General features: G+C 39.0%; 1 long non-coding RNA gene across 1 annotated transcript; it reads right to left on the bottom strand.

The window, feature by feature from the left end:
• Window positions 1-19,674: 19,674 nt before the first annotated feature.
• On the bottom strand, window positions 19,675-20,823 carry LOC124863011. Its single transcript, XR_007037056.1, has 2 exons — window positions 20,441-20,823; window positions 19,675-19,997 (listed from the first exon to the last, which is right to left on the bottom strand). It is a non-coding gene; the product is annotated as an uncharacterized LOC124863011 (long non-coding RNA).
• Window positions 20,824-25,642: the final 4,819 nt, after the last annotated feature.

The raw sequence follows: 25,642 nt of genomic DNA on the forward strand, positions 1-25,642 counted from the left end.
CTACTACCCATATGATGATGCTGCAAACACATTGATCACAAGCTAAGGGAGACTGCTTTTCTTGGACATGTCAAAGAATACCGTGGCATGAGCACTGCAACTTAGAGACACCCATACAGAAGCACTGCCATGGAAGCAATGACCTGATAATAATGTAACTTGATCTCATGCTACTTGATGCAGGCACTGTGTCCTTTTCTCACTTTAGCATGCAGAATGATTTTAGTGGTTCCAAAGGGGTGGCAGTCTGAACTATTTTCTAATGATCCGATAACTCAGGAGAACTCATAGAGCCGGTTTAGAAAACTGAACTATCATCTCAAGATGGTCAGACAAAAATTAAATATAGAAGAAACAGACAGCATTGTTATAGTAATTTACTCTTCCCTAATGCAGTAGCTGACTATAACTTTTACCCTTCTGATCTCAATAAACATGTGATACACAAAACGGGCGCATGTTAGTAAGACACAGATGCTCCCAAAGTACTTGAGGTTTCACAACAGAGGCTTACAGTAATGACTTTGTTTTTGTGTGCTTGAGAAAAGGAATGAGTATGCTGAGTATGCCAACAGTTGCTTCATACACTTATCTACTCCATCTGATTCTAAAAGCAAATAACACTAAATACATGTACTAGGACACCCATCAAATTTAGAGGTGTAAGCAATTTGTACTCTTCCTGCGTGAGGTTGCACTTGTCTGTTCATTCTAATTTTAATATGATACAGCTAATGCAGATACAGAAATGACAGAGAAATGGAAAAAACTTTTTCAAGGTAGGCTTCGTAGTCTGTAGGGATGCAGTTGTTAAGCACTTTGCAGAATAACAACAACCACAGCACTTATCATTGTATTAATCAATTAAACAAGTTTGGAGATGAGTGAACATTTTTAATTTAAAAGATACTTTAAAAATGAAAAACAAAAATAGTTTGAAGTGAGAAAGGTATCAGATTGAACCAATATGTAATCATTTAATTACATATTTGCAACCAAATTACAAATATTTAACAAATTTGTAAAATGGGTTCAGATTTTTTAAAAAGGACTTTCTCGATGATCTTTCTATCTTGTTATTTTTCTTACTAAGTAAAACCAAGAATTTTTTCTTCTGTTTCCACTCGCTCACAGAGAGGAGCACCCTGTGCTCTCTTCCATGTTGGTACAGTCTGGTCTTCCATTTCTTTCAACAAAACAGCCAATTATAACACACTGGCCTAAAATAATGTGACACGATAAACAACTGTCTTATTTAGAGAGTTACTTTGTTTGGGTTATGTTTATTCAATAATGAATGCAAAGGACCATTGTTGGAATATTCTATATTACTATGGATCATAGTATTTACACAGGTTTTGAAAAATTAATTCACAGATTCCAGAAACAAATAAAAACATTTTAAAGACATTCGAAAGGAAGAGATATTCCTTAACTGTTTTTAAAATATTACAGGTCTCCCTTTGTAAGCACTTTGTGAATTAGACAGATGTGTATATTCATGCCCATGTTACTCATGGACATCAAAACTGTGACATTAAATGCCTGCAGTTCTATACTGGACCAGAACCTGTTGTCATTAGGTCCAGTCTTGCACAGTTAAATCATGTGACACCTGACCTAATTTCCATATTTTCAGCTACAAGCAGAATAGGCCTGTGGCACTCCACATCACTAAAAGTAATGTTTTATAATTTTTTTTATTGGGTTCTTGTGCATCCCCTTTACTAATACCATCCTGGGTAACTGACTATATGGCCCATAAAACCACTGAAAACTGAAAACCACCCCTGAAATGCAGGATATCAATCTAGATTCTTAATTCTTTGATTCTCTGATTTTGATGCATTATGGATTTCAGTAGAAAACGTATCTAACCTACATCTATGAAACCATCCTATGATAAGGAGAATAGTATTTGTTATTGTCCTGCTGAAATAATTGCAGAAGTACTGAAAAAAAATCTACTTTTCTTCAACCTTATGTCTCCATCAATGTTATCTGCTGCATCTCAGTACCAGTACAGACACAGGTTTCTGACCTCTTTTGAAAAAAGCCTACATGACTAACGGTGATTTTATCTGAGCAGAGAGCACATACCCATCTGCGATGATCTTCTGTCAGGATTGAGTGTAATTTCTTGTGTTTCAAGTTACATTTCTAGATGCAGGAGCAGTGTGATGATTGACAAAGGATTTCCGAAGTACTTCCTAGCCATGTGGCTGTATTGATCATGGTGGCGTGGCAGGTTCTCATGCTGCTAGAGGACTCAATGTTCACAACATGCACTGGCAGTTTCTAGTTTTTAATACAGACACTGAAGTTGCTTCATACTTTTTAGTTACTTCGATCATACAAAACACGGTAGATGTTACAATAAAAATACACCAAAATGAGAACAATTTATGGTTGCACATGCCATCACATCAGTTAATCTTCCTTACACTATTTTTTTTCCTCATGTAAAACCCATTGTTTTTGCCTGCTTTGAAGACAATCTATTTTTTAGTTCTATACACCTCAGGGCAATTTAGAGTGGCCGGTGAACCTAATGTACATATTTTTGGACTTGAGGAGGAAGCAGGAGTACCCAAACCACTGTGCTACCTGCACAATAGTGTTCTAAAGTTATGTTTCTATAAACATCGATTGTTCTTAAGAAACATAATATTGTTGTATTTTTTTAGATGAAAATATTTGATTGTTCCAACAGTTGTTATGTGTGATTTAATGCATACCAATGCTTTGTGTTTAGTCTTGTTGTAATTCTTCTCCACCACGTTCCTCCTTTTTGTCACAGCATCAGAAACACAAACTATCCCAAATTGCCTCATATAATGTGTTGCTTTTTGTATTACTGCTGATTATCTTTACAAATAAAAAAAATAAATGTTGCGTAGAAAGCTATTTCACTGGATTGAATGCAGCTAAATAAAACATAAGATCTTACTGACATTTGTGTACAACATTGCAGAAATTGTGACCTACGACCGGTCATACCCGGGTGGCTGGAGCATCTTGAGAGTCGGAGATTGGACTGACAAAAATGTCCGAGCTGCAGGTATCTAAAAAATGAGTTTGGGGAATAAGTTACTTTGTGAACAGCTCTTACAGCCTAAAGGTTTATCAATGGCTAAAGGAAGCAAAGGACTCTTTAGGGAGTCAAGGGATATCCCCTGGACTGAATCCACCTTCATAACCAGCCAAATAGTGAGACAACATCCTCAGTACTGGGACTAGTAGTTCAAGGAACAGATATTAGCTGCCTAGCAATGAAAGCAGAAGTTAGAAAGCACCAGTATACCCTTTGCTTAAGTGCTTTTTTCTGGTTTTGTTATCTAATTGATCTATTCTGTCTAATTTATGCTTGCAAACATTTCAATGGAAGTTTAACTTTGTTGAATCCTGCAGAATGAATGAAACATGTGGAATATGTACAGCTTATGGATGGGGAATGCTTAAAGCCTTTTTATTTGGTGTGTCCAGAAGAAAAAAACAAACTCAACCCAGCGTGAAGCGTGTGTGTGCCAATACTTATTTCAAGGTGGGTGGAATCTTATAAAGGTTTTCTCAGCATGAACAGCAGCAGCAACATTACACCAGGCAGCTTTTTGATGAACCGAAACTCTGCTGCTTGGTACGAAGTTTGTATGTGTCACGTAAGTTCAGGTTCTGAGCTGCAACTTGCAATATTCAACCTCCCAGGAATGGAGTTTTATATTCTGCTCTGTGAAAGCCAAATTGTCAATGAGTAGTCTGTTTGAATGCTGGGCTTTCCTTCATCTATGACTCTGTACTTGGGTTTATAATGGCCTGCTGCTTTTCATGTTAAACTCATGCCTCTCCACCGTGCATCCAGCTGAGATTTTACCTGTGGTTGTGTGTTCTCCCAACTCTAATGAAAGTCTCACAAACCTGAGGCCAACATAAAAAGGCAACTGTTAATTTGTTTGCTTTCAACAGCTCCACTCCTCTCTGTGTGATCTGTGTTTGGGAGCTTCTGGCACTTGTCGGGGGTTTTATTCAGGGTAAGACAGAGCCAAGCTGGCCTCCTCACCTCCAGGGCTCTGAAGTTTGGGGAAAAAGAACTCTGTTTTTCTGTGTATTCAAATCCTTTTAACAGTTTTCACCCATTTGTCATGTTTCAGCAACAGTTTCAATGTATTTTTTGGGAATTTATATCATGGGCCAGTCACTGCAAAGAAAGATAAAAATCAGTTTAGTTCTTATAATATCCGGCTCCAAGGACCAAATTAATGATAGGTATTATTTAGTCAACTCAGAGGTAAGGAACGACACAGAGTCAGTTATACTTGCGGCAAGGGTAGGTCACACTCTGCAGTGCAAAACTACGAAGTATTAACACTCCTCCCTCTTTATTTATACATGCTTGGTCACACACAGTTCAAACAACATTCAAGGTGGGTGTGTGTGTGTGTGTGAAAGGTTAGGGTTCATGTGTCTTGATTTTAGAGAAAGGAGTGAGGATTGGTGCCAGTCCCTAGATGTTGCTGATAATAGCATAACTCACCCTTCTCTCTTATCTCTTTGTCTATGGCATGTGGGGGAAGAAAGCACTTAGAGCAGACACAAGTGATAAACAATATAAAAAGTCATAAAAACCCTAACAGTTCCCCCCTGTTTTATCACGAATAAGTCATGAGTAAATACATGTAAAATGAAACACACTGTGTAAGCACAAACCCACAGGATGGAAAACAGATTATTTTGTGGGAAACACTTACACATTCCCTCCGCCCAGGTGACCACCAATCATGGCAGAGTAAAACAATATAATAAAACAAAGAAACAATGTAATAATAAAAAATAAAAGAATTAAAACAAGCCTTGTTCATATCCTCATTGCACTTTTTCTCATTTCACTTAAACCGCAACTTCTTTCGATTTTCTGCTATAAGGTCATTTTATGAAGTACAAGTATGAATACACTCAGGCATTGAAGATATATTCATTTACAACATGTAATCATAATCATCTGTTTTTGGGTCCAGTGCCCATCTTGTCCATCTCTTCTCGTGTGATGTTACATCCTGTGGATCCTGTCTTAAACAGAGAAAGAGCCCTGCTACCAGGTTTAAGCTCAGGCTTATCAGTCCTGTCCACACGTCACAGAAAGCCATGCTAAATTGGGCACAGGTAAGTTGTTTTCTTCGCCGGTTTGAGATGTTGGACCATATGAGTCCAACCCCTTTGTACCCGGTCATTCCCCTGTTACCCCATCGGTTGGTGTGGCTCCTGTAACGGTGATATTAGCTTACAGTGGCTCTTGTGGATCCAGGATGGTCTCTCTGCGATTTTCAGAGCTGTCGGTGTGGTCAGGAGAACACGGTATGGCCCTCTCCAGCAGGGGGTGCTCCAGTCCTTTCTGTGAAGTGTCTTAATCAGGACCAGGTCCCCAGGCCTCAGGTTGTTCTGTGAAATCGGAGCAGAATTTACTGGCAGACTACTGGACAACTGTACTTCTTTTGTTTGTAACATCTTATTTATCCATTCAGCTAATGATGTTTCCTGCTGTGCTTTTCCTATGTCATCCATTTCTGATGGCAATGGAAAAGGTCAGCCATGTACTATTTCAAATGGAGTGAGACCAGTTTGATTTGGAGTTATTCTCAACCATAATTTAACCAGAGATAGATATTCAGGCGATGGCCTCCCTGTTTCTTCCATTGTTTTACTTAATCTATTTTTTATTCTTCCATTTGTTCGTTCAACCAGCCCAGCAGATTGCGGGTGGTAAGAACAATGTTTTTTTAACTGAAACCCTAATGCTTTAGAGCACAGTTCTATTACATTATTTACAAAATGAGTCCCATTATCTGATCTTATGATTTGTGGGATACCATATGTAGGGAAGAAATGTGTCACTAAACTCTTCGCCACTGTGAGTGCATCACAGTGTTTGGCCGGGTACATCTCAACCCACTTTGAAAATGTATCTATGACCACTAAACAATATTTCTTTCCCCCTGACCATGATAACTCTATGAAATCCATGTATCGTGTGAAAGGGATGAATTGCTGCTGGGAACTGGCCTCTTTTGGGTCTCATGTTCCCCTGTGGATTATGTTTGCAGCAGATAATACATGATCTACAAACGTTTTTTGCATAGTATCATTCCCCCTCTCGACACATGGGAAACCCCGTGTGTCGCATGGGCCGCCGTCTTGTATAAATTCTTTGGTAATATTGGCTTATTTCCCAAATGATAAATGTCATCTTTCTTTATGGCCCCTCTATTTAGCCAAGATTTAACTTCTGCAGCTGGTGCAGATTGTTGTGAATCTTTCAGCACATCTGTATCTATAAATAAGAGATCTGACATTTTCAAAGTGAGGGGAAGCCTCGAAGCTATTTTAGCAGAAATATCAGCAAAGGTGTTCCCCTTCGTTTCCATGGCTTCATCAGATTGATGCGCTTTACATTTACAAAGTGCTATCCTTGCAGGTAGCTGGATAGCTAACAGCAGTCGTTTTAACAGATTAAAATGTGTCAATTCTGTTCCAGCTGATGTTTTAAACCCTCTATTTTCCCATATTTTGGCAAAATGGTGAACAGAACTGAATACATATTGGCTGTCTGTATAAATGGTTAGGATTTTTCCTTCATATAATTCACAAGCTCTGATAACAGCATACAGCTCTGCAGTCTGTGCTGAGCATGTATGGGGCAGGGCCTGTGATTCTATTATTTTAGTTTCAGTGGTTATTGCATAACCAACTCTGTTTTTTCCATATTCATCTTTTGATGCTGATCCATCTACAAAGATTATTTGTGAGTTTTCCAAAGGAGTCTGAGAGATATCTTGCCAAGGTTTTGTGTCTTCCTCTACCTTTGTTTTACAAGAATGTGGTTTCCCATCTTCTGCTGTTGGAATTAATGTGCTAGGGTTTAGTGGACCACATCTTTGCAGAGTTATATTTGGTTGTGAGAGTAACAATGAGGTCAACGTAATATGCCTTGCATGAGTCAAGAAAGGAAGTGAAGTTTGTAGCAATACAAGTGACACTGAATGAGGAACTTTCAGTGTGAGCAGGTGGCACAACACAATTTCAGCTGTCTGCTTCACAGCTTCTGCTGCTACGATGCAGCTCTGCAGACAATTTGGCAATAGAATAAAATTCTAAAGGTCTATTTTTGGAGCCAAATGGTTGGGTTAATGCAGCTTTCATATAACCCTTACATGCATCAACACAAAGTGTGAAAGGCTGGCTATAATCCGGCAGAGCTAAGGTGACTGTTGTTTGAAGCAGATTTTTTAGCTCTGTGAATGCTACTTCTCCTTCCTTAGTCCATATGATTTTGTCTTTTAATGTCATGTCTTTGCCATAGATCATAGATTGCAAGGGTTGTACAATGGCTGCATAGTCTGGTAGCCATTCTCTGCACAAATTACACAGTCCCAGAAAGGACATCATTTGTTGTTTAGTTCACAGTTTTGGGGCTTCCTGTATGGCTGTTTTTCTACTACTTAGGAGGGAACGACCATGTTGTGATAACATATGTCCCAAATAAATCACTTTCTCCTTGCAAAACTGCAGTTTATCCCTAGAGGCTTTGTGCCCCGTCTGGTAGAGATGTTTCAGAACTGTTATGGTAGCTTCCTCACAGTGTTGTTGAGTGTCTGAAGCTATGAGAATATCATCTACATACAACAGGACTTGACTATGTTCAGGCACCTCACAGGTGCTCATAGAGTATCTTAAGGCTTGTGTATATACATGTGGACTTTCACTGAAGCCTTGTGGTAGTCTGGTGTAAGTGTATTTTTTCCCTTTAAACTGAAAGCCAAATAAATGCTGTGACTCTTCATGCAGTGGTACTGTAAAGAAAGCATTGCTAAGATCTACCACTGAGAAATATTTTTTATCTGGAGTTAATGAATGCAGTAATGTATGTGTATTCGGGACGTCTGGAATTGCATGTCACACTATTTTATTTATCGGTCTAAGATCCTGAACCATCCTCCACTTTCCTGTGCTGGCTTTCTGCACTGGAAAGATAGGTGTGTTGCATGTAGCATCAGGTGCTTCCCTTAATATTCCTGACTGCAACATATCTTGTATTACTGGCTTAATACTCTCTTCAGCTTCTGGTTTCAAGGGATACTGGCGAACTACTGGCCGTTCTTCAGATATTAATTTAACCTTATATGGTGGAAACCCCTTTATAAGTCCTACATCAGTCGATGATTGGAACCACAGTTCAGGTGGGACAGCAGCTAGGGCAGGGTGCCTGTTGCTCTCTTTGCTTTCAGCTAGGCCCTGTATCTGTCATTTTGCCTCATCCAAATGTGTCTTTGGATGAACTTTGACTATCCACCCTAAAGTGAGTTTCCAGATTCCTGTGTTAGGATCTACTTTCCAGTCAGAGCTTGTTAATGCCTCATATCTCCCTCTTTCAGCACGCTGTATAAAGTTTTCTAATTCTTTCCACTGACCCCCCACAGGTTTAGTTAATGACAGATGAGGTGTACTGCCTTTAAACTGTTGAAGCTATCTTCCTGACAGTATGATTGAGGTGGAGGATTTCCCTGTTTTGGGGTCAACATACAGATGCTGTATGGTAACAGTCTGATTATTTTCTCTGTGAAAAACAGTATCATACTGATAATCTGGCCCTGCAGTATTTTTATATCTCATGGTCACATGGAGCTCAGTACCTGGCATGTACTGTGCCTCTTGGGAGCTTTGTTTTTCTCTGGTTCTCCTCAGCAGTTCTCGAGCTGTTGGTGTGGGGCCTAAATCGAGGGACCAGTAATAATGTGGCTGTGAGAGTTCATTTAGGACTAGGGCATCTTCTTCCACTACAGCTTTCATACCTGTTTCTGTTGATACTATATTTATATGCAACTTTTGCATAAGATCTCTTCCCAACAGGTTTACTGGGCATTTTTGAATAATCAGAACGGGAGCCTGACAAGTAAGTTTTGTCTCAGGTTCTGTTATTGTTACTGGTGCACTTAGGTAATGTACCTCTGATGTGCCAGCTGCTGATCTAACATGCACTGCGGTGTTAGAATATTTTACTCCGGGTGGAGGTTTAGTTAGCACAGTTCTACATGCCCCTGTATCACACAAACAGCTATATACTTTGCCATTTATTATTATGTTTTTATATGGCAAATCTTGCGTCTACTTAGTGCTATAAGTTCTAATGCGGCTTGTATATCAACCTCCTCCATTTCACTAGTGTTTTTTTCTGCTAGTGAGGGAGGAGGTGGGGGCTGTGGCTGTAATTGTCAATTCTGGGTAGAATTGGGGTTATACACCCGCTTTTCATTACATTCTCTTACAAAATGTCCTGGCTCATTGCAGATCAAGCAGTTTTCATCTCTTGCGCCAGGGTTTTGTAAAATTGTCCTACATTCTCTAGCATAATGCCCTATTTTTCCACACCTCAGACACGCATTGCTCTGTGTGTAGGTGTGTCGTGGCCCTCCTCCTCCTCCTCCTCCTCCTCCTCCTCCGTGACCTCCTCCTCCTCTCCGTCCTCTTTGCCCGCTTGCCCCTGAGTGATGCAAAGCCATTAAACTGTCTTGCATTCCAAACGTATCTGTCTTCCTATCTTGCTGTGTCTTATGAGCATGCTGCGCATATTCTAAAGCTTGTGTAACAGTTCCTGTATTTTGATGAACCCAGTGTTTATCTATATACCGTCTGAGTTCAATTTTAAGGCCTTGCAAAAAGGCTCTCTTCAACTGTTGCTGATAGGCTCCTGCCTCTGCTTCATCATATGGTATAGCAGAGTTTGCTCTAAAAACACGCCTCATCCTATCCAAGAAATCTTGTGGGTCCTCCTCCTCCTTCTGTTTGCATTGTGAGATTTTACCATAATCTGCTGTCTGTATATAAACTCTTCGAATTCTTTCAAAGAGTAAACGTAAGGCGTCCCTTAAATCTAGTGAATTATGTGCCAATATGTCACCATTATCATCGCATCCAGTGAAACCTCCTGCTGCTCTACACCAGCGGTGGCCAAACAGCTGGGTAAAACACTGGAGCATCTCTCTGCCATTAAGATGAAAGCTTCCTCTGAGTTCTGTAATAGCTTCTAGAAATTCTTCCACGCCTTCTTGTATCTGTGGAATACCTTTTAAAGCAGCAGTTCTGTCTTCCTGTGTCCATGGTCTATATACTAGAATAGTTGGCGGCTGTCGGTGATTAACGTCACCTATGTTTGGATTTGCTACCTCAACTAGAGGGAATGTGTCTCCCTCTAAATCTATTTCAGATGGATGAAATTTCTGTTCGTGAGCCATTAAGGCTTCTCCTGGGTACATGCTAGGAATTGTTTTCTTATCTTTACTCCTAGTTCGCACTCCTGTGTCCCACCGGGAATTAGGAGACCAGGGCTCACTAGAAGAGCTCTGTTCTTTTAAAAGGATTACTTAATTTTTCTTGCTTACTTATGGGAGTTATAGGAACTGCTACAGCTCCTTCCATCTCTCCTCCAATTTGCTGTGCTCCAGCCTCCTGTCCTGCTTCCTGCACGGCAGGGGGCCGCACACCTTGCTGTCTGGATGCGACCACTGTTTCCTCATGTGGGCGCACCCAGACTGCGGCTGTCAGCTTCTCCTTCCGCTTCTCCTTCTTATCTTGCCTCTGAATGTTTCTTAATTTACTTTGTTCCAGCCATTTGTCTGAGAATTTATACTCAACCTTTCTCTGTTCCTTTTTAGTTGGTTTCTTGGTATTCATTATTTCTAATTTTAAATCCCTTTGCAATTTTAAGATATTGTTAATATTTAGTTTACGCAAGAAACCACGTTTTTTATTCCATCTATGACAGATCATACCTGCTCCTTTTACATAATTCTCCATAAACTTTACATCCCCTTCTAAGTTAATTAGCTTACTTTGTTTCTTCCCCATTATGTTTAATTTTAGTTCACAATACTATAAATGTCCCAAATAGAAATTCACTGGCATGAAATTCAAGGAGAGGACATTAACACGCCCTTCTACTGCGACTAATTTGCAGCGGTGTTAATTTTCTGGGATTAAACCCGACTTTTATCTCCAAGAATCACCAATACGTCTTTCTATTCTGGGCAAAAGAAAACACAAGACCAGCAGAATCCTACTAAGATTCTTCCAAAATGCTTAGTCTTCCAAACACACAAAACAACAGTCACACAGTTAGTATTTTAACATATTTATGTCCCTTCAGCAATATGTATGGTCGACCTAGTTTAGTTTATGAGCTCTCTTTATTATTCAACACTTAATTTCATTCCCTTCCGGCGGAATGTTACCAACCAAATTATCCAGTTCACTTTACGGTGCCTAGTCGTTTTTAATCTCTTTACGGCGAGATAACTACCCAAATTTATCACTATTTCTTTGCGGTGAAATAAAACCTATCCAATGCAGTGTCCTTGCGGCGACACACTACCAAACGACTTCTAAATACTTTTCTTCTTTCATTTATATAGCGCTTACTCTTATCTCATGTACTGTATTTTAAAAGTGTCTCACCTCGGAGTTGACTTCTAGGTGACTCTGTTGGACCTCCAGAGTCACCTGGCGCCGAGCAATAATCCACCGGCCAGATGCGAATGTCACACACCGGGACTTTCAGCCACCAGGCCTAGGTATGGCTGTGCGGCAGCGCTTAACTCGACGTCAGGCTGCTCCCGGAGATCCGCCAGTCACTGCAAAGAAAGATAAAAATCAGTTTAGTTCTTATAATATCCGGCTCCAAGGACCAAATTAATGATAGGTATTATTTAGTCAACTCAGAGGTAAGGAGCGACACAGAGTCAGTTATACTTGCGGCAAGGGTAGGTCACACTCTGCAGTGCAAAACTATGAAGTATTAACACTCCTCCCTCTTTATTTATACATGCTTGGTCACACACAGTTCAAACAACATTCAAGGTGGGGTGTGTGTGTGTGTGTGTGTGTGTGTGTGTGTGTGTGTGTGTGTGTGTGTGTGAAAGGTTAGCGTTCATGTGTCTTGATTTTAGAGAAAGGAGTGAGGATTGGTGCCAGTCCCTAGATGTTGCTGATAATAGCATAACGCACCCTTCTCTCTTATCTCTTTGTCTATGGCATGTGGGGGAAGAAAGCACTTAGAACACACACAAGTGATAAACAATATAAAAAGTCATAAAAACCCTAACATGGGCCAACACAAATTAGTGCATAATGTGACGACGTGGAGAAAATGATACAGGGCTTTCAAATGGGTTTACATGTAAAGTATACTATGCATTCGTATTCAGCCCCCTCATTTAAAATCCCCTAGATAAAATCCAGTGCAACCAAAAACCTTTTAGTAATCTCCTTATTAGTGAAAATTTTATCTCTGTAGAAAAACAGTTTAGCTGTTTTTCTACAACACCACACAACCCAAATCCCCGAGACCTAACGCTGCTTTAAACTTCATTGCAACTTTATCCGTAACCTTTTTGTTGCGTTCCTCTGTCTTCATCGTGTTTTTTTCCACAGAGCTAAAGGTTTCCCTGGAGGAGCTAGGCAGTGTGTGCTTGATGGACTGCACTCCTGCGGTCCATTAAGAGAAATCAGCTGGAGCTTATAAGGAGCTGTCTGCCGCCTGAGTGAATCTTCCTACACCAATTCCAATAAAGCTGGGATGTTGTGTAAAACCTAAATAAAAATAGAATACAATGATTTGCAAATCTTGTTCAACCGATATGTCATTGAAAACACATCTTGGACAAGATATTTAATGTTCAACCTGATAAACATCACAGATGTTTAGCAGATATTCACTTATTTTGATTTTGATGCTTGCAACATGTTTCAACAAAGCAGGGACAGGCGCATGTTTATCACTGTGTTACATCACCTTTCCTCAATAAGTGTTTGGGAAATGAGGACACTAATTGTTGAAACTTTGTAGGTGGAGTTCTTTCCCATTCCTGCTTGATGTATAACTTTAGTTGCTTTAACAGTCTGGGGTCTCTGTTGTTGTATTTTGTGCTTCATAATGCGCCACACATTTTCAAAAGGAGTCAGGTCTGGACTGCAGCCAGGCCAGACTAATCCTCGTACTCCACGCTGTTGTAACACATGCAGAGTGTGGCTTGGCATTGTCTTGCTGAAATAAGCAGGGACTATCTTTATTCTCCATAGCTTCCTCTTTGTTTAATTAAATGTATCTATCTACAATGCACCTGTCAATGTCCTGCTGCTGAGTTGGTCCTTCATCATCACAAACCACGACAGTAAGAGACTTTGCAATTTAATCTGTAGAAGAGATATTCATGACTACGTTATAATTTTTTCTGATCCCTATTGAATTTGTCATTAGGTCAGTCTATCTGAATGTCAGTTGTCATTACAGCCATTCATTCAAATCTCTAATGCAAAATCCCAACTAATTTTATATGACTTCTGTAGCTAAGTGAAAAAGTTAATATATTTCTGAAAAAGCTCAAATCCAAGGAACTGATCCTGTAAGTAGTGTCTAAAATAAAACAGTCGGACCCTTCAAGTAATGATTGAGTATCCTGATTTACTTTCTCACCTCCAAGCTTGCTTAGTGCTCCTGCTGTCCCCAAGGAGCAGGGAAAACATCTGGGGATGATCAGAGAGAGCATATTCATACCTTAGCTGTGCAGGGGCCCAACAGATGCATCTACAGAACACCGGAGAGGATCATCAAACACTATATGTGCGGTCCTGGCAGGATGACTCATGCTAGCTTATATATTGGTCACTGCAGGGCTTCCGTTTTGGAGTCCACTGTGCATTTCAGAGGATCGGCTTTCCGGGGCTAAATTCCACATATGCGAGTAAAAGTCTGTTACTTTTATGTCGAGCTGAACCAGCAGGTGTTATCTGTTACTTCAAAATGAACATGCCTTTCCCTCACAACATGAGACAGATAAATGGTTTGGGGCAAAAAGGACAGATATAGGAGGATAAACAAGGCAATGCTCATACATAGACTTTAGTCTGGAGGATCATTTCATGCAGAGAAATGCTGAACCTTTGATTTTAATACTTTAATGTAAGCCAGAGGATGTTTTTTTTGCTACCAATTTGTTTTTTTGTGATGCTTTGCTACCAATTTAAGTTCATGTATAAATAAAAACTATAAGCTAAGGACGTCCTTGCTGATGTTCTTTTTTCCTTTTCACCTCAGTACTACTTTGAGCTGGCTTTTGCTCAACTTCAAACCACATTTAGTCCATTTGTATAATACAAGACATTAGAAAATTTCTGGGTTGTCAAGGGCAGGCACTTGCTTAAATCACATTAAATCCAATAATGCACCATTTACAAATGTAATATCCAGATGTTGTTTTGGGCTGTGGGCCTAACTATCATATCAGCCTCATTGGATGAGTCACTCCTCTGAAAATCAATACAATTTTAATTTTCACACTGGCATCAGTATCAACTATTTGCTTCTTTTATATATTATATGTATTTGCAAATTGGTATGCATCTATTACAATTTGCATGTCTTTGAATCACAAAGTGTAGCAGTAAATAAAATGTTGCATAAAATGAGTATACAATCACTCCTCTTGGATGATCATCTTTTTTACTTCACAGGTATGACATAAAACCATTAGTTTAGGAGCTGAGACTTTTTAAAAAACTAAAAAAGCTACACTACATTGTTGTAAATAATTGCATTTTTTAGATTAAGCTGTGGAAAATCTATAAAATCATTGTGTAATTTGCATTTCTAAAACAAAGACCTACAGACATCTAATGCAAATGAGTCTGCAGTTAAAATAGACTATTTGCAGACCTGAAGGGTCTGTCGTAGCAGTCTGATCTAAAAAAAAAAAAAAAAAAAAACCTCACTATAAACAAGGGATCTGTCTGTTTAATGGGAAGGATGCTTAAATGCCTTTAAGAAGGCAAATCAACACAGGATGAGGCAAAATATGTTGTTCTCAGTCAGCTGGATCTAGAATTTGAGGCACACAAAGCACAGATAAAATGGGAGGCTGCAAAAGGAAAACATCAAGGTAAACTTAGAAAGGCATTAAGATGTCTACACAAAAAGCACAAAGCTATATGCCTTGAAAATGAAAAATGTATAACCCAAAACAAGAAAATGAAATAGATAGAAACAGGAGTCCATATTTGTGAGTGAACTATATGACATTGACAGAAGAAAATAAAATATATGTACAGAAAAGCCAAAGGTAAACCCTCATTAACACCCCAACAGGAGAAAACAAGGTTTCAGGAGCCCAGGGGCCTAAGGAGAAGTAGTCTTGGATTGGATAATTGAATTCAGTAAAGAAAAGTCTGCATTGCCACACTTATGGGATCCCTTATTATGTAAATAAATTAATCCAGGACTTCCTCTTTTGCCTGGAGCATACACTAAGGGAATATTATGTAACCAGTTTCTCTTAACCATACCTTAAAATAGGAAGAACTGGGGAACATGTCATTCAAGTAAGGGTGTTGATTTTCATAAGTCAGGAAATGTCTGCCACAAAAAACCTACTCAACCTAGTTTTATCTTTACACCCTGTGGGGTAAGGAACGGTCAATTTTTTGGGTCAGCAGAAAAGCAATCACTTTTACAGATGCAGGTGAAACGTTAAGATACTTTTCTCGCTCCATCAAATAAAAGATTTGATAATTTAACATAATTTTCCAAAATATTGTTGTACACAGCCACCATGTAATGCATATTACCTAGAGGTAATGTACCTACCTCTTTAAACTTAAAAAACAAAAAGGAAGGGTATTTGTGTTTAGTGTTTATTTTTTTTATTTGTTGGAAGTATACTTTGTGGCAATAAATACTATACTGTTAGAAAGCCTGGCAAATTCTGGTCAAATGGTGCCACATTTGTCAGTAAAGTGCATTCATGAGATGAGCATTAGAGTTGGGTATCTGGGTTGGGCCCACGTAAAACTTGTTAAAGTTTCTGCCAATACCAGTGAGTTTATAAGTCCGTGGTCACCAGCGCCCTTCTTCACACTGTGGTATGCTTGGGGTAGCATGTCCAAGAAACATACACACGTTGACAAAATTGTTGGTACCCCTTCGGTCAATGAAAGAAAAACCCACAATGGTCAGAAATAACTTGAACCTGACAAAAGTAATAATGAATAAAAAAAATCTATGAAAATGAGCAAATGAAAGTCAGACATTGCTTTTCAAACATGCTTCAACAGAATTATTTAAAAAAATAAACTCATAAAACAGGCCTTGACAAAAATGATGGTACCCCTGAAAATAATGTGACCAAAGGGACATGATAAATCAAGGTGTGTCCATTAATTAGCATCACAGGTGTCTACATTCTTGTAATCAGTCAGTGGGCCTATATATGGGGCTACAGGTAGTCACTGTGCTGTTTGGTGACATGGTGTGTACCACACTCAACATGGACCAGAGGAAGCGAAGGAGGGCAATGAACAAACTATACTGTCAATACTGTCATCAGCAAACATAGGAGCTCATTCAATGTCAGACTGCTGCTTCCCAGCAAAAGAAAATCATTTGTTCCTTATACCATCAGACAATACAACTCCTCTTTGGGGGGAGGACAAGGGAGGATGATCTATCTCTCTCTCTCTCTCTCTCTCTCACAATTCATAAGTGGGGAGGATGGAATGGCCTGCCTGTAGACCCCTTCTCAACCCCATCCAACATTTGTGGGATCAGCTTGGGCTTGCTATGCGCAACAAAGTGACCAACATAACCACTTTGGCTGACTTGCAGTAAACACTGGTTGAAGAATGGAATATCATTCCTCAGCAGTGTGCGACCAAGCCAGTGGCCAGCATGAGGAGGAGATGCCAGGCTGCTGTGGCTGTGCATGGTTCTTCCATGCACTACTGCGGCCCCTGTTTATTAAAAGATAATTTATTAAGTGGCCAATATGGTGTCTTTTTTAACCTCAGTCATCCAAACGTAAACCAATATTCCAATGGCAACAACATTATTTTCTTTCAAATTGTTCCTGTAAAATTCCTTCAAAAAAAATAAATTTTTAACCAAACACAAATTTCCTTAAATTATGACAATGAGCGGGGATTATTTCCTCTTGTCTTTTGTGTACTGCTCAGGAGAAAACCCTCCTACCATTGAACTATTTCTGCATTTCAAGAGTTTTTTCTTCAAACAGACACTTCTGCTTGAGTAAATTTTAACCCGTAACTGTACTATCGAGTTCATTATTTAAAGTATTTTAGTAACATCTTTGTTTATGATTTAGCAATTATATCCTTAAAAGATTCTGAGCATCAGACCGATTACATTCAGATATCACAGGGAGATTTTGTTTTTACTGTGTATTTACAAAAAAGTTCTGCACAGTCCATACAGTCAACATCTATACAGCAATAAAAATAAAGCACCCTTAAATATATTATTGTGAGGGGTGTGTTATACTCATGGATTTAGAGAACACTGTTTAATTACAAATAATTTAAGATTTGTTTTTTACATTGAAATTATAAAGCCATCTTACACTGATATTAAAGCCATCAATGGTCTGTGCTTTGGCAATACTTCAGTGTTAATGACTCATGATCCTTATAGTAGGTGCACAGATGTGCTCAAAAGTTATAATGCCAGGGTTAATTGGTAATTAATAATCACATGAACACATGAAAAGGACTCCCATGCATATATTTCATTTTAAACTTGTTTTGTGTGATTCTAAACTTTTTCATGGCACTTTGCATCATTTTAAACTGATCATCACTCTCTCATTGATATATGCAAGAATTCCATATTACAGTCTGTTCACACCCAGATACCATAAAGTTAAACTGGACTCTGGAACATTACAGTTCTTTACATTTAGGCTTTTTTGGCTTTAACTTTAAAGTCTGCTTTTAACACTTTAGGATTTATAGAGGATTCAGTCTAACATCTAAAAGAGGTTTATGACACAGTAAAATGTTATTTTGTTCCATCGCCCAAATCGCCAGACCTTAAAACCATTTAGTCATGGCATTAACAGTCTGCATTGACCTGTTTTTCTGCTGTGGCCAGCTCTTGTGGCACTCAGTCAAGACTCTGAAGACAGACGTACTGCCCAAGTCTTCGCTCTCATTGAAGGAGCAAACCAAGTACATTTTTTGTCTACAACAGAGCAGAAAACCTGGATCTCCTCCATGTTTTTACTTTAAGGCCCCTGGGCTCTCGTCTCAACTTTTTTCTTTTTTTTTTGTGGAGGTTTTTGTGTGAAGTAAAGATGAGGACACACGAGGTTAATATGTGGTGATTGCATTTTTCTATAATCAAAGCTTTGCTCAATCTGCTTGCATTGAACAGATTGAATTGGGGCACTGAAACCAATCTTGGCGATGTTCTATGTATCATTTTAACACTGAACAGAAGAAAAGAAGTTCTCAGAATATTCTATTTCAGTTAGAAAAAAAATGTTTAGAAGTTCAGTGAAACGTGAATTTTAATGAAATGCACTGTCAGATCAGACACTAGAAATATATTTAATGTGCCTGTTCCAAGTCCTGTGTGATTTTAATGGGTTTTGATTATTATTTGTGGTTTGCCGTCATATTTATTCTGTTACTTTTGATTATATGTTTTTAAAACCGCACAGAGTAATATATCTGAACAATTCTGGCTCTTCTGTAGGTTTGATATGGACAAAACAACTCAAATTCCCCATTCAAATCAATTTCAGTCTTAAAAAGGAGTCTATATCAATAAGTAGTTAATTTCAGTGTGGTTATCCAAAAAGTTACAATCTCTCCAGAGACTGTCCTCATCTTAAACAAATACTTTATATGGTGTGGGTTCATCCAGGGATTTACAGCCCACGTTTACCTGACATGAGAACAACTGCATTTCATTATAATGTCTCTCAATGGGATTAGGTTGCAGTTAAAAATATGATTTTGACCTTTCTAACTAGAACCAAATAGCTTGGGTTTCTTTCCCTGATGTTTTAGTGATGTGTTGGTGTTGCTACCACAGACTGTAAGTGACAAGTGCCAAGAGCTGTAGTGACTATATCTTGAAGATGATTGGGTTATTTCTTAAACCCCAAGCAGGTTCAGGCTGTTGGGGCTGAGGTTAGTCAGTGTTAAGCCTTGGCAAAAAGCTGACCCAGCTTGTTTGATTAGAGAAGAGGTCACTCTTTGCTGAGTGGATATTTTTAGCTGCACAACAACCTGATCAAACTTCACTGAGTTGAAGAAGTCTGAGATAATAAACTTAAGTTGGATGAAAAACTTAACCTTTGTGGGTGGTGTTATATGCCTTTTACACTGGCTCTATTTAGCCTGGCTCCACTCTACTCGGCCGCTTTGTAAGTGTCTCAGTTGCCGTTTTTTCCCCCCGTACCAGTACCTACGTTTTTGGTCCCTGCTCCTGAGCAGGTATGATCATCGCTGAGTAGGGACTACATGTGAAGTGAAAAGACTGCTGTTCACTGATTGGCCATGGGAGGAGGAGAAATGAGAAGGTTTTTGAAGAGGGCATGGAAAAGTTAAAACTCATGACCGACTACAACAATATTAATGGATCCACAATGGCCGGAGTGGGTCAAACTGAAATATAAATTTTACCATTTACAAATCAAACCATGCCTGAAGGCTAAAAGAAAAAGGACACAGTTTTCTGAATTACAGGCACAAAAAAAAACCAAAAAAAAAAAAAACCCATCAGCTGTTCAGATGCACAAACATTTCCCCAAAAGAATACCACCATGAAACAGTGTGTAGTTTTGGAAATTTATTGATGGTCCTTAAGCGAACCACCATCTGCGGGATGATGCAGGAGGCAGAGAGCAGCTGCCCATAATCAGACTGCCTTCATTGGATGAAATGGGTGGAAGACCCCGTTCAAAAGTTCACGGTTTTGCGCTTAAAGTCCTTGTCCTTGCCATGGCTGAGACAAAAACTTCCTAATAAAACACACAATTGTTCAGGCAAATGTTGGATCTGCACCAGTCCAGACAGCAGTGTCTCAACCTCCCCCTCTCCCCAACACAACTGGATCCATGTGAAGTAGAGTGAGACTGAATGGAGCGGAGCCACGCCGGCTAAAAAGAGCCAATGGAAAAAGAGCCATTAGCCATTTTTGATTAGCACTTTAGTTTTGGTTAGCTTTCATTTTCCCTCTTTGACCAAATAATTGTTCATGGAGTCGATATAGAAAGGCAATACGTTATACTTTGTTACATATTAAGGAGACATTTTGTTATGCATATTCAATTGCTTGTCATGCAAAATCTTATTAGACTCAATGTTGTTTTCCTCGGTTGTATAAAATATATGTAATGCAATGAACAGAATGGCATATTTTAGAATGGGATGTTCTGAGGACTCGAAATTTGAGCCAGACAGATAAAATTTTAAAGATTTATTAAAAGCTCTGGCGGCAGGAAACCACCACCAGCAGAAGGCTCAGGAACCTCCGAGGGCAGACAGGTTAGTGGTTGAGCAGAAGACTGAGAATAATAAACTCAGAAGTAAAGCCACTAACCTTTTCAGAATCCGTGGGAGAATACAGAAGGTGAATTTCAGTCCCTTAGTGCAGTGGTTAGGTGACAGCAGGATAACGTCACACGGGCTCTCAGGTTTGTAATCCCAGTGAAGAGACAGAGTGCGGTGGTCAGGGGGCGAAAACTAGGTCAGAACTTGGGAAGCAGAAACAGGCGACAGGATCCGAAGGAGAGGCAGAAAGCAGTAGTCAGGAGCAAGGTTGGTGTCCAGAAGCCAGTGAAGGATCCAATGCGGGCAAGGCAGAGCAGAGAAATCCGAGGGGCAAAAACGAGATGAAGATCAGGCAGACATTGACGGGCCGCTGGACATTTACTCACAGTGTCTTTCAATAATCTGGCACTGTTTATCTGTCAGTTTACTGCTTATAAAGCCAGGTGAACAGGTGGAGCGGCAGGGCAACCAGGGAGTTGGCTGGAAAGGAGCAGGTGAAAGCAATCATGTAATGGCTTCAGGGCAGAGATGAGCAGCAGTCAGACAGAGACATTGCTGACAAACAGCCCAGAATCATGACACATTTCTTTTTAAATGGCATAATAAACTATATAAAGACGAAATGCATTTTAATCACTCCAGAAGAATTCCATGGCTAAAATATATCTTCAGACAGATCTGAGCCAAACAGAGCATTATGTTACTTTAAATGTTACTGTTAGAACACAACATCTTGCTTGCTTGTTTGTCTAACAGCACACTGGTATTCTAATGTGTCTGCTCTGAAGATTTAGGATTATTGAAATATGTTTTGCCTAAAGCCCTAGTTTTAGAGAAGGTGACTTTATTTTAAACTTATTTCACCATTAATGAGTCATATTTATTATGTCATCCAGAAGCAGCACTAATTAATCAATTTAAATTATATTGGAAACAACTATTTGCAATGAAGGCATAGAAAAGATGACAATGAATTCTATTTAAACACATAAAATGGAGTTAAAAAGGGAAAGATCTCTACATTAAATGTGCTTGAAAAGTTGCTAAGGTTGACCAAATTGGAAAATCAAGACTGACTTTTAATGGCTTTTGAACAGGAAATTTTGGTATAAAATATCAAAATGTCCTCTAAATAAAGACACGGACTCACAAATCTAAAATGGCCATAAAGGAGACCTCCATGGGTGTCCAGTGTTTGGAAGGATACCTTGAACACAGCTTAAACAATTGTTGTCTGTTGATCTTTATCACAATTAACTGTTTCCTGAAATATTATTTTTGTGCAATTAAGCTAAAAACTAGTGACTTTAAAGAACACAGCATGAGATCCAAATGCAAATCCAGCTTCTGAATGACGTGAATTTAAAATTAAGTTTATAGTCAGAGCTTCATTCTGCAGCTTTGAGGTTGGAAATAAATTGCAGGCACAGTTTGGAAAGTGTTTCATTTTCCAGCTCATTGCGACATGTTTGCTTTTCACAGATTTGTTTTGACATCGCCTTTTCTTTTTCTTTTATTTTGGAGGGGATCACTAGGTATTGTGTTTAAGAAATATAAACTATATTGCCAAAATAGTTTAATGCAATGTTGGCTCACCTTTTGCAGCTCTAACAACTTTAATGGTTCTTTGAACTTTTTCCACAAGGTTTTAGAATGTGTTCACTGAACCAAAAACCTCTGACCATTCTTCCAAAAGCACATTTCTGAGGTCAGGCACTGATGGTGGACATGAAGGTCATTGGTGCACAGACACATGGAAAAGGAAGGGGCCAACTCCAAACTATTCCCGCAGGTTGGGAGCAAAAAATTGTCCAAAATGTCTTAGGATGGTAAGCACTAAGAGCTCCTTTCACTAGAACTAAGAAACTAAGGCTAACTCCTGAAGAACAGCCCTGCACCATATTCTCCTCTGCACCAAGCTTTACCCTTAACACAGTCCATTTAGATAAGTGCTGTTCTCATAGGAAGTACCAACCCCAGACTTGTCCATTGAATTGTCAGGCATAGTGGCATGATTAATCACTCCAGAGTACAAATCCCTACTGCTCCTGAGTCCAATGGCTCACAACCCTTATTTGACACCTTCATCTGACTCTACAGAAGGTTGACTTCATGACTTCTGTGCACCATCCTCCTCAGCAACTGCTGATCTTGCGCTGTGATTTAAAGTGGCCTACCACTTTGTGGCTGAGTTACTATCATTCACAACTGTTTTCACTAAGAGTTGACCATGGAACAGAGAAAATTCTCCAACTGGACCTATGGAAGAGGTGTCATACTATCATGGTACCATGCTGGAATTTACTGAGCTCCTGTTTCTTTCACAAATCCCCATTGAAGCAATTTGCATGCCTAGGTGCTGGATTTTCTACACCTATGACCACAGAAGTGATTGGAACACTTGAAGACAATGATTTATAAAATCTGATGATGAATGCATTCACAGCATCTGATTGATACAAATGACATTTCAAATGACTCATTCACTTTAGTACTCGCTTACTCCTATTAACAGAATGGGATGGTGAATCCTGTCCCAGTTGTTATTGGGCAGCAGGTGGGGTACACCTTTAAAAGTCTCCTAATCCGTTACTGTGTCATCTTGTTAAAAAATATTTTAAACTAAAAGTCACACTATAGTGCCATTGAAACCTCATGGGACCTCTTACCTCCAATGATTCCCAACCAAGACACACATCTGGTACCACATGGGCAAGGTTAATCCATGGAAACTATAGTGTTATATTACAAACATTGTGTTGCATATATTTCCATGCATGCCTCCCTCTGAGGCAATGAATCAATCATGCGTTCATGCAGTAAAAGCAAAAAAAAAAAGGCATATGGTTATTATTGTACTAAATGTGATGCTGTCAAGGGGCATTTTTCCCTTTGCTTCTTTTACGGCTGGTTTTAGATGAAGGTTTTATGGCTTTACAGTTGCTAGTGCTTGGTGTTTAGTAATGGGTCCCTAATATTCCCATAAGACTGCTTTTAAACAAACTAAAGTTGTAATTATGGCTGGCAGAGGGCTATGATGCAGCAAAATGCTATGCGGACTTCTTCGTGCAGCCCGTGTGCTGGAGGCACATGGTTACATGTGCTAGTTCTGCATCAGGGCTCACACAGCTCACTCTGATGGTTCCGAAACCATGCTGTATCCTATTTTCTTCAAGATATAAAATAAGAATGAAAAACAATGTAGGTGTCAGGCTGCAAACCACGGTAATATGAACACACCTAGTCTTACTATTCTCAGCTCATCTGTTAGTATTCTAAAATATTGAGGAGAATGAATTAAAATAACTGTCAGGGAGTTTTAGAGTGGCTTATTGGACCCCAGTTGGAGACCGTGGCCTGAGGTGTTTTTTGGTAAATCATCATCCAGACTGTGCATGCTTATGACTGTTGCACATTGGGTGGTGCACAGCAACTGACTTATTGGATATTGTGCTTGTGTCCACATATTAGATTTCTGCAAAATAATATTTGGTGTACTGGGGACTCCTCCTGCCTCGTGTTGGGTCCAGACAGTTCAATTGGCCTCAAAACACAAGAGAATCATGTGAAAATGTCAACGATAGCACTTTGAAACCAACAAGAATGTGGAATAATAGATTGAAGTCATAGTTGTGGGTCCTTCAGTTTCATCCACCATTTGACTGATCGAGAATTCATTGTAAAATAACAGATGTAGAGGAATGTATTGTTTTTAAAAGCAAAGTAGCGGTAACCCTATAGTCGTCTTACAAAACAAAAAAAAGGAAGTGACAAAACTGTTGTAACGTGGCTTCATGTTGATTTCTCAGTAAGGTAACTAACCAGTGATAACATCCATAAATACAAGGTCGTATTGTAAAAAAATGTTGTAGCCTGAGCCTAATGACACATTTCCTTAATTTGGTGACTTTTTATAACCCAATGCTAACAAAATGGATATATGTTGAAATAGCGTCTTATGCTTGAAATTTTTGTTTGATCCATTTGGGACATTACTTTATGTAATCTTATTATTTTGACAGGTGATACGTCCCTATATGTATGCATAAATCAGTCATTTGACTAAATTTGAATTTGTCTTTTAACAGTAACATCAAAGCACTCATGAATTAACAGACATTTTTCGGTAGTAATTTATTTAAACCATTCTTTTTCCAGGACATAGTTATACAACATATATCTACAATGATTTAAAAAAAATATTTGATGCACAAGTTTGAATTCATTGTAGATTTTCTCTAATCAACACAGGATTGGTATTATACATTTTGGGTCAACAACATGTATACACTTCTACTATTTTCAGTTAAAGTTACTTAGCAATTTGCACCTCGACCACACAGTTTTTGTAACCATCAACAAGCATCTAATGCAATTCTGGCTGGGGCTTAATATTTGACCGCAATTCTATGTACAATGTTTTGAATCAATTTAAGATGGTTTGTTTTGTCCTTGTATGGATCCAACTTGATGGCATAATCCACATTTGTGGACTTCGGGGCTTTACGCTGTAATTCTAGAAGTATACTTTTAGCCTGTTTTCTTTATTCCAAAACCACATTTGATATGTCCCTGGGATCATGTCCTACTGGAATACACAGGTCTGTCCAAATACCAACCAACTGGCTGCTGATTTGAGGTTATGTTGAAAGAATTCAGGTAGAACTCCTTTGTACGTTTATTTGGTGCACTTCATCAGTACCAACTGTATAGCCCCATAGTATGAGGCTACCACCACCATACATTACAACATTCTTATGTTTGAAAGACCCATCTTGACTCCTCCAAACACAGTTCTTGTCATTGACACAAAAGAGCTCAATTTTTGTCTTGTCTGACCAAAACACTTTTCTCCAAAGAACTTGTTGTCCATCTTGGTGGACAGTTGCAAATTTGGGTCAATCTTTTAAGTGTCAGTTTTGAAGTAAAGCCTCATTTCTTGGTCTTTTCAGGCTATAATGATTTAAAACTGACGTAAATGCGGACAGTAACAATGGAGTTCCAGCAGGTTCCAGCTCATTATAATCTTGAGCCTTGGTGGTTTGTGGAGTGGTCCTGAACCTCTTAACCTATTTCCTTTCATCTGCAGGTAGATGTTTGAGTCTTCTTTCAGACTTTGACAAAGGGGCGACACAATCAGTACAGCTTGTGCTTATAATTAATTAAACTAACAATTTTAAATAGCTTCAAAAGACTTTCCCCACGTATGTAAGTCCACAGTTTTCCCCAGATCTTCTCTAAGTTAATTGGA

This window comes from Girardinichthys multiradiatus, chromosome 3 (assembly GCF_021462225.1).
Source record: "Girardinichthys multiradiatus isolate DD_20200921_A chromosome 3, DD_fGirMul_XY1, whole genome shotgun sequence".
Taxonomy (NCBI): Eukaryota; Metazoa; Chordata; class Actinopteri; order Cyprinodontiformes; family Goodeidae; genus Girardinichthys; species Girardinichthys multiradiatus.